This window comes from Marmota marmota, unplaced genomic scaffold (genome assembly GCF_001458135.2).
Source record: "Marmota marmota marmota unplaced genomic scaffold, marMar, whole genome shotgun sequence".
NCBI lineage: Eukaryota > Metazoa > Chordata > Mammalia > Rodentia > Sciuridae > Marmota > Marmota marmota.
This window is the reverse complement of record NW_026000075.1, coordinates 3,961,329-3,965,147: the sequence shown is the minus strand read 5'-3', so window position 1 is coordinate 3,965,147 and position 3,819 is coordinate 3,961,329.

Here is a 3,819-nt window from a genome sequence, read left to right as displayed (position 1 = left end):
CCAAAAAAAAAAAAAAAAAAAAAAAGGCAGGTCCCTCTTGTGCTCTCATTTTGACTACCTAGAAATTGCCCTTTGAGTCCCCAGTGAAGGAAGAGGACATTCCAGGCAAAGCAAGAGGAGGGACCATTTCCCTATTCCTTTCCTGTGTCTGGAGACTGCCCACAGCCTGCTCTTGAGACCAGCAGCAGACTGCAGGGAGGACTCCAGGCTCGGGTAAGGTTCCTTTGTGCCTGTCATCCCACTGACTCCATAAAAGGTGATCTGTCACAAACTGACATCTGAAGCCTCATCACCCCCAAGTTTTCTCACCCAGGTGTGTTCTGGTTGAGGCAACTTGACCTTGATGGTCAGGAAGCAAGCTATTCAATATATAAACATTCTCACAAGCAGCTGGAAAAAATACAGAGCAATTTCAACTCTATTTTCCCTTAAGAAAGTAGTTTTGACTTCATTTTTCATGTATCTGCTATCATTGAGAAGAGAGGGTGAAAGCAATTAACTAGAGGCAATGTGGGAACTAAGAAGAAGATTGAGCCAGAGTATTATGGGAATTGAGATGGGCCGAATGGAGGAGGAGGCATTTCACTCAGTGTTTTGATCAATGTAGGTGAGGCCTTCTAAGAAGAAAGACAGGAAAGTGTAAGGAATGGTAGGAAAAGCACGGATCCACTTTGGCTGCCACCTAGAAGAGGGAGTGGTGCAAAGCATGGACAGAGGAGAAGCCCTGAATACAGATAGTTGTGAAAACCAGGCTAAAGCATTTGAAAAATCCAGCAAGTAATTTTTGTAAGTATATAAGTCAACGGCTTTTAGATTAGTCACAGAATTATGCATCCAAAATCACAATCAATTTTAGAGCATTTTCATTACCCCAAAAAAGCAACCCCATATTACCAAACATCATCCCCTCCATATTCCATTTTCTCCCTAGCTCTTTCAGGCAACAACTAATCTACTTCCTGTCTCTATAGATTTGCCTACCTAGGGCATTTCACGTAAATGGAATCATACAGTGGATGGTCCTTTTTTACATTTATTTAGATATTGAGGATTTAACACAGGAATATTTTACCCCTGAGCTACATCTTCAGATCTTTTTATTTTTTATTTTGAGACAGGGTCTCACTAAGTTGCTTAGGGCCTTGCTAAATCGCTGAGGCTGGCCTCAAATTTGTGATCTTCCTGCCTCAGCCTCCCAAGTATCTGGGATTATAGGCATGTCTACCACGCCTGCCATATGTGGTCCTTATGACTGGTTCCCTTCACTTAGGATGTTTCCAAGGTACATTCATGTTGTAACATGTGTCATCCATATTTTATTCCTTTTTATTGCCAACTAATATTCCATTATATGGATATATGACTTTTATTTATACATTAGATCCATTATTATATTTATGTACTGATGGGCATTTGGATTGTTTCCACATCCGAGCTATACGAACAATGCTGTTCAGAATGTTTGAATGCAAGTTTGCTTTTTTTTTTTTTTGTGGGCATTGGTTTTTAGTATTCTTTCTTGGATATGTATCTAGGAGTAAAATTGATGAATCATGTGATAATTCTGTTTATCTTTCTGAGGAACTGCTAGGGAATATCTTAAGCCCTAGGGAGCACTGGGAGAACAATCTAGGTTCTCTTAGTTTGCTGAGCTCACTGTCAGAGTCTGTCAAAATAGTCAAGTGGTCGCTCTGCGTTAAGTAGCAGCTGTGAAGGGCAACCTGACCCCCTATTGAGTTGTCTTCCGTGTCCATGTACTGTGAAAACACAAAAACTTATGTGGACGAGTCTGATGCTGAACTCTTCTGTGCCTGAGGCCATCGGTGCCAGGTCCTCAATGTGTTCCCTTATCTCATTTGTGTTCAAACACAAGGACCAACACAACCCTGTTTCCATCTCAGGAATACAAATGTATATGGTTCTCCTGATGCCCAAAGGCCTTGGAGACCAAGGGATGGATGTGGGAGAGGTCCATGCCACCAGAAGCCCTGAGCTTCCGTGTACATTCTTGCTGAGGATGCCGCGAACGGAAGGCCCACAGTGTTCTCATCCAGGCCATTTCTCAGGATCATGACCACAGGGAGCAAACTTGTAGGATGAAGTAAGGTCTCCCTCCTGGGAAAAGAGCAGCTGTTTACCAATTGGTAAAGAGTGGTGAGTCCCCAAGGCTCAGCACCGATCTGCAAGGCAACCCACTGTGTGTGCATAATCACCAGTGTTGTCCTCATTGCCTCGTGGGACTTGAGGAGCAAGGGAACTGACCCAAACGTGCTGATTCTCATGCAATTTGTTGTGTCACAGATACTAAATCCCTTGTGGCTGACCCAGGGGTCTCATGTATCCTGCCAGCACCCATAAAATAGTAACAGTGTAACTTATTAGCTTGTGAATAGGGTAGGCTCAGACCCCAAATCTGATAATCAAGCCAAATGCCCAAATTAAAAAAAAAAAAAATCACTGTGTTTGTGGGAATTTTTAAAACATACTATCTCCCTAGTGGTTATGATTCTCTAATTGAATTCTCACTGATGCATCTGTTAAGGAACTTCTGTTCAGCCTGGGACGGCGTTTCACGTCTAAGGCTCAGCTACTCAAGAAGCCGAGACGGGAGAATGGTAAGGTCAGGGCCAGCATGGGCAACTTAGGGAGATCAAGTCTCAAAATAAAAAAAAAAAAGTAAACAGGGCTGAGGATGTAGCTCAGTGGTAGAATGCTCCTGGGTTCAATCACCATTACTGCAAAAATTAAAAAAAAAAAAATTCTGTTCAGAATATAGCAAAAAGCCTTACAACTATAAAAATAATAAGAAAATGATTCAAGTGAAAAAACAATTGGCAAAAGATTTTAATAGACACTTTACCAAAGATATACACATGACAAACACATGAGAATTTGCTCAATATCATCAGTCATTAGGAAAGTGCGAATTGAAACCACAGTGAGATGTCATTATCTTCCCACTAGCATTGTGAGAACTAAAAAAAAGAAGAAGAAGAAAAACCTGAAAATATCAAGTTTTGGGAGAACCTAAAAAAATGAAACCCTTATGCACTAATGGTAGAAATATAAAACAGTACAGCCAGTTTGGAAACAATTTGATCACTTCTTTAAAAGTTAAACATAGCTGGGCATGTTGACACATGCCTGTAATCCCAGGGGCTCCAAGCAGGAAAATAGTGAGTTCAAAGCCAGCCTCAGCAACTTAGGCCCTAAGCAACTCAGTGAGACTCTGTCTCTGAATAAAATATAAAAAGGGGCTAGGATGAGGCTCAGTGGTAAAGACCCCCTGGGTTCAATTCCTGGTACTAAAGAAAAAAAAAAAGATGATGCATAGTTACATAGCCCCCCCCCCAACACACACACACACTCACACACACACACCAAACTAGAAACAACACAAACGCTTTATAGTGCATGAATAGGTCAACAAACTATGGTATGTTCATACCATGGAATAGCACTCAGCAATAACAGTGAACCCAAGAGCTTGGATGAATTGCTAGGGCATTTTGCTAAGTTGAAGAAAGCCAATTTCAAAAGATTATGTATGTGCCATTTCATTTATATGACTTTCCATTCAAAATGACAAAATTATAGAGATGGTGAACTATGCACAGCCTCCCTTTAAATTAAGTAATCTAGAGGTAATTTAAAGGAAGGATGTGCATAGATTATATGCAAATAAGAGATATCTGAGCGTGCATAGATTTTTGTATTCACAGAGGTTCTGGAACAAATTCTTCTCTTTTCTTCCCCCCCCCCATCCTCCCCCTCCTCCTCTCCTCCTCCTCCTCCTCCTGCTCTTCTCTCCTCCTCCTC